This window comes from Montipora capricornis, chromosome 11 (genome assembly GCF_036669925.1).
Source record: "Montipora capricornis isolate CH-2021 chromosome 11, ASM3666992v2, whole genome shotgun sequence".
Taxonomy (NCBI): Eukaryota; Metazoa; Cnidaria; class Anthozoa; order Scleractinia; family Acroporidae; genus Montipora; species Montipora capricornis.
In genome coordinates this window covers 882,663-895,162 of record NC_090893.1, presented here as the reverse complement: position 1 = coordinate 895,162, position 12,500 = coordinate 882,663, and the positions used below count along the sequence as shown (strand labels likewise).

At 37.8% G+C, this 12,500-nt stretch overlaps 1 pseudogene; it reads right to left on the bottom strand.

Annotated features, from left to right (window-relative positions):
• Positions 1-12,500, bottom strand: part of LOC138022987 (uncharacterized) — a 56,505-nt pseudogene that overhangs the window by 24,474 nt on the left and 19,531 nt on the right.

Here is a 12,500-nt window from a genome sequence, read left to right as displayed (position 1 = left end):
GTCCATCGCCAACCGAGGTGTAGGCCAACAATTGAAATTCATATTCTGTAAATTTCATCAACTCCCTGACAGTTTCTGCTCGAATGGAAGCATTGGAAATGTTAAGAAGTTTAGATTGGTTACCAGAGTGTTTCTGTCTATAAAACAATTTGAATCCTGTAATGATTCCATTTCTGGAGTCTGCAGGTGGTAGCTCCCAAGATGCTGTGATACTTGTAGAATTGCTTGCGGTCACCATAAATCCACTGGGAGCATTTGAAGGAACTTTAAATTAATGAAGAAAAAACATTAAGTGATCCCTGTTCATTAAGTCGCATTACCTAGCTGCATTATAATCAAGTCACGTAAAGCACGTAAAGCACTTAAGAACCGATTCTAGTCTATGGTACATATAGTCATTGTTCAGCATTACTAAAAATAGATTCTACAGCTGTATGTTGTATTATACAGAAATAGTTTAGACTTGAAAAGATACAGAGCTTTAACAGGGTGATACAGTTATCTTGCTTGTGTGTGTTGGTAATCTGGTGCCATGTGAATTTAGTGAAAAGTAATACATGTAGATGAAAGGATGTCCCTTGAGACTGAGAGAAGTAGCTGTTTTGAAACACAGGTTATACTTTTTAGCCAACTTAAAGTGCACTTTTGAAACAAAATATTTTTCAGTGACAACGGGTGGTCAAGTAGCTCCCGAAATCTAAGAGGTTTTGAAATCTTTCCTCTCTTTAGTCACTTGACTTGCTACTAGCAGGGCCTGGTTTTTCATAGTTCATATTCATGGACTGGTTATGAAACCCTGAAAACGTGAAAAGTGAGTACAGTGCTGTCACACTTCAGGTTAACCTGACCGTGACCATGTACCATATTGTGTCCTCGGTTCATGTTTGAGTTTTGAATAAATTAATGAAAACTTCTGATTGGTTGTCTGTTAGAAGAAGGGTGTGGTTTGGGTATAGTCAGGGCCAAAACAGAAAACAAGAGAGAAAACAAAGAAACATGTAGAGTTTCATATAACCATCTTGATATCTTAACTACAATGGTCTTTGTAAGGAAAGGGAAAAGACATTGACTGAAGTCATTGCTTAACAGTGGGCACCATGATGCATAAAGTAGGTGGCATTTAAACTTGCACGCAACGAAATGTTGGGGAAAAAAAAACAAAAATCGACATGTGTTAAAATAAAAATACACATTTTGGGAAAATAGAGCCTTTCATGTTTTTTTTTTGTTTTGTTTTGTTTTCTTGTCTCCCATAGAATATCATGGGTGAAGAGTAATTGGGCCTACACTAGATTAATAAGCTTTCTCGTGAAGTTTGGTAACTGACCGTTTGCAGTGTTTAATATTGTTTTTTGAGGCGTGATAATACAGCATTATCAAATAGTGTTTAAAATATTGTCTCCGGGCAGCTAGGTGTGGTGGTCAAGTGGTTAGGTGACGGGTGAAATTAATCAACATTGCCAGTTTCGAGTCCTATGACCATATACTTGGGTTGCCTTTTAAAAAATATATGACCATTTCCCATAATCCATATCACGCTTTTAGTATTCTAAATTAATGCTAACAGTAAATTCGGAGCAAAATTAATGTGGAATTAACAATAATCGTTAATTAATTCAGAGGTAGAGAATGGTTGCTCAACTAACTGGGATGATCTTTCCAGAAAATCATCATGGCCACGATAAACTCGAACTTCCAAATGACCAGTTCCCAGTTAGCTTGATAGCTCAGTTGGTACAGCAAGTGTAGCTTAATCTTAGTGTCATCACTCATGGGTTCGAATCCAGTTCACTGAGCATGGATTTGTTTCAGGCTTCTACTTACAATTGACCAGCTCTTAGCTGTCTTGATAACTCAGTTGGTAGGGCAAGTGCAGTGCAATTACATGGCCAGGAAAAGTTATAGGGTCAACCTCGTGTTTCCTTTTCATGAAGTATTTTTATATTTTATTTTTTCATCGTGAATAAATTATGCTTATGCTTATGCTTATGGGTTCGAATCCCATTCAAGCCTGGATTTTTTAGGCTTCCTTTTCCTTGCTCAACTAGCCGTAATAATCTTTCCAAATTTCATTATATTCTATTCTGCAGCTCATATATATATATATAAAGATTCATACATGTACAAGTGTACCTTCCATAAATTGTTTTTCTTTTGTGGCCAAACGTTCAGGGGAAAAGTGATGACTGGAATAATTCCAGTGGTATATACACGTACTGTACATGAAAGAGGTGCAATGTAATGTAATAAAACGGTACAATCTGCAGCCTTAAAACAAAGATTTTCGTTTTTTACATATACAGTTGCAACACTTTAAAATGAAATGGGTGAAAGGCTGACTTGTCTTTAAGGGATCCTTGTTGCTTCAAAAGTCAATTTAAACAATACAACTTACTATCTTCCTTTGTTTTTGCAAATTGAACAGAACTGTTCTTTCCATCACCAGCAGACGTAAAGGCCAACACATGAAATCCATATTCTGTAAATTTAGCCAATCCAGTGACTGGTATGGTGTACATTGAGGCGTTGGAAACAAGAATTGTTTTTGGTCTGTTATCGAAGCCTTTCTTCCTGAAGAATATTTTAAATCCTTTAATGATTCCATGTCTGGAGTCGGGGGAAGGAAGCTTCCAGGACGCTATTATAACTGTAGATGTGTTTGCAGTCACTTTAAAATTGCTTGGAGCTTTTGATGGGACTGAAATATTTCAAATGCAACAAAGACAAGAAATCAAAATGAACGTTTCCCATGAAATGAAATAAAAGAAAAGCGATTCAACCATTCTTAATTGAATAGCAACTTTCTTTTTTTCTTCCTAATAAAGGAAATCTATTTGATGAAGGAAGTGACATTCTAATTGAAGAAAGATGGCTTATCAGAAACAAAAACACCACTGAATTCCACATTTGCAAATATCTCAATTTCTGTCAACTGCATTTGACTACTTTCTCCCACACCATATGGAATAATTGGAGATAGAAATCTATAAGCATAAGAAAGGATCAGCTGTGTCTATAAACATCGGAAATTGTGATTTCATTGCTGTGATTCACCATAATAATTGTCCCTAATAGACTAAAGTAAGCCTCATAAAAAGCTACAGACTCTTACCATCCTCCAATGTCCTTGCAATCTGTAAAGAACTCTTCCGTCCATCCCCCACCAAACTAAAGGCACACACTTCAAATTCATATTCAGTGAATTTCTCAAGCCCTGTGACTTTCGAGAAGAAGCCAAACGAACCATCGAACCATTGAACGTTCTTTGCACCTTTGATAGTTTGTATTTGTGATGAGTTGGAGCCTTTCTTTTGGTACAGAAGTTTAAAGGATATCAAGTCTCTTTCGTGGAGGTACCGTTCTGAAAGTTTCCAATAGGCAGCGACACTAGTCGACGATTGTGCAGTCAACTTGACAAGAATAGGAGCTTCAACAGGAACTGGTATGAAGAAAAAGGAACTGCTGAGTAAAGAATGCTGCGCAAGTCCAGAAACACCATTGCTTAATTCAAATGTGCTAGACAATCGTTCTTTATACGTAACTTTTCAACCCATCCAGTCTACCTCTGAAATGAGGATTATCTACAATTCCAAAGTTTCCCGAAATCGACTATTATCGTCCATTTAGAACGCTTAGCGCTTGATAGGGATTATGGGAAATGAATATCTATCTTTAAAATCTGAACCCCAATGCCTAAACTCGCTGGACTCGAACCTGGGAATGTTCGATGAATAACCCTTTCACCAAACCACTAGAGTACCGCAGCGCTATTGCCAGAAAATTATTTTTTTAATTATGTCAGTACATTTTTTCTTCCGAATGTCGCAGTAAACGTGTATTATCACCAGCTAAGAAACAAGTTTAAACAGGAGAAAATGTGGATTACCAAACTTCAAGAAAAAGCTAACCATTTTAAATCAAGTACTAGACTTAACCACTATTCAGCAATGATTTTATATATACTACTTCGTGTTGATAAATAATTGGTGCAATTGTAAGCCAGTTGATCTTTAGTTGTTACGTGGATAAAAACAGTTCCTTCGCAGTGGGTGCTCCAAGTTGCAACTTTCACTTTTTTTTTCTTTTCATTTGCTACCACAAGTCCGGGGACAGAGTAATCTAAATTGACGATAAATGTTGAACTTTTGCAATACTAACAAAAGGCTCTCAAGTACTATTTCTAATTTTGTCTTTTTAAATAATTACATGCAGATGGATCTGCAAAACTAGAGATCATGAGTTACCTAGAGATTTAAGTGCTCCATAGAGCTCAACTCTCAATGCCTTATGACCAAAAAAGTCAGTTGGCTGAAAGCGGACGAAGCTCGCTATGATAACCTCCTCAAGATTATGCTTGACAATGTCGTTCCGCCCAGTATTTCCACGAAAGACCTGCAAAAGAAATTAGAATTTATGCTGACAATTATGGACGGTGACGATGATACAGATGATGAAAGTAGCCTGAATATAAGCTAAAGACCGACGGCTCTGTTTGGTAAGACAAATTCACGGTGGTAATGTTTACTTTGAAAAGTTCAATGTCAACTGTCCCAGAAATCAGAAACCGCAGCTTTTTTAAGGACGGTGCCCACTACCTTATTACATGAAATTTCGCGACAAGTTAATCTCGCGATTTGGAGGTTCGCATATTTCGCGACACCTTTATTTTGCGATTTTGCGAAATTTTGTGTTTTGACTCACTTTAATTTCGCGTTTTTGAGTGAGACACACTCAAGGAGCCAGTAAATGGACAGTTGAGGATTGTACAAAAGAAGTGCTACCTGGAGTAGGGACGGAAAGCAGTAGTGATGAAGAGGACCAGAACATTACCACAGAATAGCTCAAAATGATTGTTATAAACGTGTGTAATAAAGTCGCTGTTTTAGTTATTGATATAATGTGAGTCACTTAATTTTCGCGTCATGTTATTTTCGCGACATTTAATTTTCGCGTCAGTTAAATTTCGCGATTTTTTTTTAAATCGCGAAATTTCATGTAATAAGGTACTTCAAAGGTATTTTTTCCCGGTTTACGAATATGCGGGAATGGCAAATCTTTACAAGCTTTATTGAAATCCAAAAAGAAAATTGGGAGTAGCCACGCATTTTTCAAAGTTAATTAATCAACAATATTTGTAAGAAGCTGTAAAATACAAAGCAATGTATATAGCGCTCTTTTCCAAATTGAAGCTCCGAACAATGGATGGTTATCCCCAATTTTCTTTTTGCATACCAAGAGCACTTGCTGAGTTCTGCTTTCTCCGCATAGTTTTAAACCGCGCAAAAATATCCCTCTATTGGGAAGCGCCACCTATGGGAAACCCGAGTATTTCGAAATGTGCAAAACATACGGGGTAATAACAATTGCAGGCACCGTCCATAAAGTGAACCTCCACTAAAACGGGAATATATCTTTAAAATAGTTAACATAATGCTCTCAATCAAAATTGTTCGAAAGTTTTCCAATGGGAGCATTTGTATCCGAAATAAATAAATTTTAAAAACGGTTGTTTTGGTTTTCAAATTTCCCGGGCGCCGCCATCTTGAATTATTGTGACGTGTCATGGTTGCCCTATTGTTTTAAAACAAAAGCTCTCTATGCAAATACAAAAGAGCAACCATAACACGTCACAATTATTCAAGATGGCGAAGCCCAGGAAATTTGAAAACCAAAACAAGCGTTTTTGAAACTCATTTATTTCGGATACAAACGATTCCATTAGAAAACGTTTGAGCAATTTTGATTTTGAACATTATGTTTAATATTTTAAAGTTGCATTCTTGTTTTAGTGGACGTTTCCTTAAGTGGACTCTAAAATCATGCTATCCACATTTGTGTTACCTCCCTCTCCCTCAGGAAAACGATGAAAGAAAAACTTGAGGAGGCCCCTTAGAAAAATAAATAGGTAAAAGAAATAAGACCGATGCTGATTAAGTTCCACAGAAACCAACTTAAAGAGAATCCACTCAGCCGCCAGCAGATCTTCCCCCAAGATCAACTCCAAACAGAAAGCTACACGTACCAGCTGATGAACAAAGCAGTGAAATAATGAACTTTGTAGTGTCAAAGCCAAACTAAATGAACTTACAACTCTCACGAATGTATTTTCAAAAAGTCAAAATAAAACGTACGATAGATGCATTGTATTGCGGTGTTCTTTTACTAGCTCCAAATGTGCAGAAGCTCACAGACTCAAGCATTGCAATGGAGACTAAAACGGAAAAAGCCTTCGCAGTCATTTTTACGCTTCATGTTGAAAAACAGCTATTTGAGAGCACACTCCCGCTAACCTGCCCACCGGAAACGTTTCATTGACGACAGGCTTTCAATGTGGACCACAAGGGAAAACAAAATCAACCATTTTGGTGAATTCTCGAACAATTTCCTTCCAACAATCAAATTTACTCGCGAATTAAGAACAACAAGCTACGTACAAAACAAAGAATGAGTTAGACTGAAAAAATTATACTGAGAAATAACAGAAACAAGGCTAATATCAAAATTATAAAAAAATATTCCAACTACGACATCCAAGAAAATAGCGACAACGTAAGAGAAACTCGAAAAGTAATAAGCAGTACTTTAGGTCGTAAGACGACAATGATTAACGAGATTTCCAGTGGGGGTCGATCATATACTGATAAAAAAAGACATAGGGGATAAAATGAATTTACATTTCGGTATGCTCAGGGAGAAATTGGACAAGAACATTTCATATACAGGTGCACCACGAGAAAAAAATCGTAAGTAAGAGGGCATCTACAGGCCTCGAAAACGGGTTATATGACAGTCGGTTCCAGACAAAACATTTCTGGCGTTTTGAAGCAACAAAAATAATAAAGATATGTTTAAAATAGCATTTCAGCAGTTGTTTGACAATTTTAATGCGAATTTCCGTAAAAACGAAGGCTTTCTTACTTCTATTCCATGTATTCTTATTCCAGAATACAGTCAATCAAACGCACCCTTAACATGTACGATAAACCTATGGAAAGGAAAGCTACCATAAAGTTGCTCAGCGTACACACTGATGAATTTAGAGGCTGTCATAGGATAATCATATATTGCACATCGTACTGACCTAAACAGCCAAAATGGCTTGTGTATGCTTTAAAAATACTCATCCATATTCAATAGTCGTTTTGACCAATCGGATGAAGTTCTCTAGACACGTGAGTAAGTTGTTATACCTAACAATTCACCCAACAAACCTGAAAGCCTGGGGAGGGATTTCAACGTGGTTGCGGAGTAAATAGATGAACAATGGAATACAAGATGAGGCATTATGTAATGTCTCATGTTCATTTGTATTTCATGACTCCTTTCTTTGTTGCTCCTTGATATCTGCCACTCGGAGAAAACCTTAAAAACCCACATGGTTGCGTTGTTCCTGGTAGCCGGCTTTGGGATGCAGTCGTCCAAGTCTTTTTTCTCTTGCTCTTCCGCAGTGTTTGGCCGCCTAAATTAACTGTTGCTTTGGAGGCACGTTGTCCTCTGTCCAAGGTCCCTCAAAACACTAGACCGGAGCATTTTTACGCTTACTGGCCAAAAGTGAACAACATTTTTATACATCGCTCAAATACATTTCTTCGATTTCCAGGTGAACTAGACTGGTGCGTCTTCTTATGTAACGTCTTCTTTGTTCAGGGTGTTTTTCGATTCTCAGGCGAACTGGACTAGACCGCGTTTATCGAAGGAATAGTCTTTTTCCCATCACGATTGGTCAAAACAGCTATTGAATATGGAGGGATATATTTTAAGCAACTTTAATAAAACATGCACAGCACGTGTTTTATCAGATATAAAAAGTCCTGAGGGCGAAGCCCGAAGGATTTTTTATATCTAATAAAACACTCACCGTAACAATTCGCCTTGTGTGACACGGTTAATTTCATAAAAACATTGTCGCGGCAGAATTTTGTCGCTGCGATCAGTCGCACAAATTCAAACCAGTTTGAATTCGTGCGACTTATCGCAGCGACAAAATTAGCGAAAGCAGCATTGTGGCATCGTGTGTACACTTCTGGCAACAAGTCGCTGCGACAAAATGTAAATGAACCAATGAGAGAGCGTCATAGGTCAGCCATATTGAATTAGAAAACTAGTTCACATTCCCCATCATACGAGATCATTGCGTGTGCACCGAACAGGCGTCGTGTCGCAGCGACTTGTTTTGCAAGTAGTACACATGGAGCGACTTGACGCAGGGACATGTTGCTGCGACTTGTCGCCTAGTCACTTATGTCCAGGTTTGCACGCAAATGCGAAAATTGCGACTCTTGTCGGGGACTTGTGTTCTCTAGCTTTTCAGTGTTCCGCGATTTTTGCGATTTTAACGGTTTTTGCGAAAATTGCGAATTTTGTAAAAAATCGCAAATATCGCTGGACACTGAAAAGCTTGGAACACTAGTCCCGACAAGAGTTGCGATTTTAAAGTGCCCCTGTGACCAAAAAATCAATTCATATTTTTCTTTGGATTTCAAAACTATGTTAACAAAACACTAAGTGACCCACGCTTTAAGCCTTGATTTCAAAAAGACACCTCTTTATTTTAACTGTAATTTTCCTATTTAATGGTACGCCATTACTAACATTATGTTCTTGAGAGAGCTGGATCGAGTAGAAAACTCACCAGTTTAAGAATGCAATACGTGTGTACGCCGCAGAATTAATATACAGCACGGGGGTTTTGGGCTTTCAGACTTTTAAACTCACGCTTTGCATTTATAATAAGCTGCGTTCACACGCTGAAATTTTAAGCTAGTGAGCCTCTGACGTCACTTTTCCCTGGATCCAACCCTCTGATGTCCAATCGGTCAGTTTTGAACGTGAGTAATGGCGAACCGTAAAATCCAAAACTTACACTCGAACTAAACGGCCTTTGGATATAAATCAAAGCTCAAAATTTTGCCAGTCAGGTGTTAAGCAAATACACTTTCAAAATCTGAAGGAAGAAAGGAAGTGGTTTTTTTTTATCACAGGGGCACTTTAACTATTTTGGCGAAAATTGCGATTTTTGCGAAGAATCGTTAAAATCGCAAAAAATCGCTACTCTTGTCGGGGACTTGTGTTCTCCAGCTTTCAGCGTTCTGCAATTAGGACACTGAAAAGCTACAGAACACTAGTCCCTGACAAGAGTCGCGATTTTTGCGAAAACTGCGAATTTTGCAAAAAATCGCAAAAATTCAAACCTGGACATATCTCCGCCTAGTGTGTCAGCGTGTCCCGGCCTTAAGCAAAACTGGTTAAAAGGATCTTTTGCTTGTCGAGGGGCAACAGCATGGGATCCACTTCCAAGTGACATTTGAGATTAGTTTCAAAACGTTTTTTGAGGAAGGACCAACCCGATAGTTATAGATTAGGTTTTTTTGTATAATTATGTTTATTGTTATCAATAATTATTATTTTCTATAATAAAGTATTCAAATTTTGGTTTTAGCAATTTAGTCTCTGTAACATACATGTTGGTAACATTAGTATTGTTTAAAAGAATTTTAGCATTTTTTTATCACTAGTTATGCATATGTGTAAGATTAGATAGGTTTAACACGGCTCATTCAGAAACCAATATTGTATGTTGAAATTATTATCCTGTAGGAGTAAAGTGAATCAATGCATGCGTGCGTTTGTTCGTTCAATGTTGTCTGAGCGAATGTTGTTTTCGACGATGAAGTTTTCAAGGGTCCACCTTTCGCCAGCAGAATTACTTACTTGATGTCCAAACATATTTTAAGCCTACAAAAACTTTCCAATTCACGCATTCCTCTAAGCCTAGCTAACAAATTCTAAATATTTTCTTATTAAACAGTTTTCTATAAATTTTATAAACTGATCAAAAACTTAATAAATTGGCAAGACCGCAAGGCGTCAATCTCTACAAAGTGACTACAACAAGTACAAATATAAAAGGGAAGCACTAAAAGCCGGAATCCGGAATCCGGAAGCCGGAAACAATTCGCGAGAACTACAACAACTTGCCCACTCCTTTTACACTCTGCTATAATCTGCACACGCAAGTATTTAACTCTGAGAAAACGTACATGCAACTGTAAAATGGACCTGACTTTGCTATTCTCAATGGATATACAGACTTAAGAATGGTGATGGCATCATCAAGCTAAGGCAGGCCAAATTACAATATAGGAAACTTAAAGCTTATTGATTTGTTTTTCTTGTTTTTTTACCTGGCTATTTGAGTACAAAAATGCTTCTTTTTAAGGAACAAGCAGGTGCCTGGAGAATATGGAGCCTTCGCGCGTTGTTGAGACACGGACGGCAACCAAAAGAGAACATTTCGCGTGCCAGGACAGTGGTGTCTCCCAGATTTTTATACCAATCATCTCTATTGGAGAAAAGATACTCAGCAATGTCACTGTGGTTGTGTAAAGACAAGTTACAAGGGAAAAAAGCTGACTTCCGGTTGCCACCCCTGTCTCAAATATGCGCGTGCTTTAGTTCCTTGACGTCTTGCGTGAGTGACGGAGCGCGACTGAAGCTGTTGATTCAGGAAGAACATACAGTAATATGAAAAATTCACACCGTTTATCGAAGTTAAGTTCTTTCGAGACGTCCCACTAGCATCGAATAGGGAAACAAGCAAGTTTTGAAGAAGTTCTGCCATAAGGCAGATGAATATTGCGCTTTAAGGTCGACAACTGATGATATGGTCGGCTTGGGTTAGAAGGTTCCGTGTTTTCGCAGTTTGAACATACCATGGGCTTAAGAATGATGTAATTTCACATGACACCCAAAATGCCCAAAGAAGTAGAACGAAACATTGCAATAACCACTTGAAACTGTTGAACAACATAAAAGAAATACAGCAAAAGGAACAAGAAGCAGGATGGACTCAAATGGAAAAGACTGAACTGGATTGCAATGGGATAGTCTTAAACTGAAAAAGGTCGGCCCGACGTTTTTCATGTTTATGGCAAATCACCTGGAGGAGTTTGCGCAGGACCTGAGATGCGCTGCCACGTTTTTTAAGCAGGGAACATATCTCTTTCCCAAAATCTCTGCAAAATAATATTTAAGTCGCCTTTTAACCTGGAAAGTAGCACTCGTCTTTAACTAAACATCGATGACCGGCAAGAAAGCCAAAAAGAACAAGAGAGGAGAGCGTGGCTCCATTGAAACTGAAGAATTGTCTTCCTCAAAACGATTAAACATGGCGGACACCGAATCACAGATTGACGATGCTCTCGGACTAAAGCCTGACACCTCGAAATATGCCCTCCAAATTAATTACTGTTTACTGCTAGCACGAAACTTTACCCCACTTTGAGCATTATTTGCTTCTTCTGAAATCAAGATACGAGCTGGAGACAAAAGGTGGTGATAGGAAAAAATGGGAACCTCTTGCAGTGTATATTGAGATTTAAAAAAACTTCTGTAATTCAACCGGCTATCTGTATGACCCTATTCCCGCAGGAAGTGATTGACGCTTTCTTCTCTAACCTGAAATAAGTCCCTCTTAAGGCTTAAACCAGCGCCGATAGATGGTAAATATTAATATTGTAGCTTGGCCTGTACGAGTACCAGCTTTGTATTGCTCCGCTTTATTTATTATTATTATTTGTTTGCTTATTTGTGCTTTGTATTTTTATCTAGGCTGTTTTTTTTCTTGTACCTGCATCTCCTTTGTAACCTCATTTTGTATTTAAATAAAAAATAAAATAAAATATAAAAAATCACCTGGATAAATGTCACTTTTGCTAACAATCATGTGTGTGATGAAACAATAATTTTATCAGTAAAGGAATTCCACAAAACCATTTTCGAGTTTTAAACTCGTGATGAACTAAAACTTTCCGTAAGCACCCTAAAATAACGTGACACATTCCCTTTTGGAGGCTTCAGTAGAACATAATCAAAGGGAGGAAAGACGGTAAAACACAATTTTGTTTATTTAATAAATTTCAAACATTATTCCTTTTACGTAAACTTGACTATGTACAATAAACAAATTTTGATTATGATCATCAGAGGAATAATTGATTATAATCAAGATGCTCAAGAAACCAGGCCCTTGTTTTTCAAAATAAATCACTATCCAGTGAATACACACTAGCAAAACCAATTGAGTTATCCAGTGGATATTGATTTATCCAGTGTGGATAAGTTGTTGTAGTTCTCCCGAATTGTGGATAATTCTGATCTCTGGTTTCCGGATTCCGGATTCCGGTTTCCGGCTTTCAGTGCTGCCCCAAGTAAATGTGAAAGCGTTTAGTACATCGTAGCATTTTCTGCCCTGCTTGACAATGAAGATATGACATTCATCTCTATGCTATACTCTTTAATCTCTTTTAAAAAATAAACAACAATATAAACTCTGACCCTGTTCTTTTCAAGCCAAAACGGGTATCTGCTTTGGGTAGTTCAGTTACTTTGTGTCCTGGGACTCCTTTGTGACGACTCCCCTGTCTCCTCATAATGAGTTAACGATTGTTTACTCGAAGCATTGGGGCTGACTCTTTCAGCAAGTGCCATATTCAGGGTGT